This window comes from Seriola lalandi, unplaced genomic scaffold, assembly GCF_002814215.2.
Source record: "Seriola lalandi dorsalis isolate HSWRI2012SDOR001 ecotype SW California unplaced genomic scaffold, Sedor1 jcf7180001973019, whole genome shotgun sequence".
NCBI lineage: Eukaryota > Metazoa > Chordata > Actinopteri > Carangiformes > Carangidae > Seriola > Seriola lalandi.
In genome coordinates this window covers 1-357 of record NW_019443687.1, presented here as the reverse complement: position 1 = coordinate 357, position 357 = coordinate 1, and the positions used below count along the sequence as shown (strand labels likewise).

The window sequence follows — 357 nt, the reverse complement described above, 5'->3', positions numbered from 1 at the left end:
ACAGCACACATCACAATGTAAACACACTTTTGCATTAAAATCGAACAAAGTTGACATGTTGAGAGGCAAACAAACAAGCAAACAAGCAAACAGTGAAAAGGAAAGGCTCCTGCACTTGACATAAACACATAGCTTTGTGCATGAAGGACACGATCATCATGTTTAAACAGGGTATTTGTCACCTTCACTGTCGCTTACGGCCATACCACTCTGAACACGCCCGATCTCGTCCGATCTCGGAAGCTAAGCAGGGTCGGGCCTGGTTAGTACTTGGATGGGAGACCGCCTGGGAATACCAGGTGCTGTAAGCATTTTCACATCTCTTTGCAATCAGCAGAGGACGCTACTGCTCCTGCT

General features: G+C 46.5%; 1 non-coding gene across 1 annotated transcript; it reads left to right on the top strand.

Annotated features, from left to right (window-relative positions):
• The first annotated feature begins 192 nt into the window (after positions 1 to 192).
• Positions 193 to 311, top strand: LOC111651415 (5S ribosomal RNA). The gene has a single exon (XR_002760509.1). It is a non-coding gene; the product is annotated as a 5S ribosomal RNA (ribosomal RNA).
• The last annotated feature ends 46 nt before the right edge of the window (positions 312 to 357 follow it).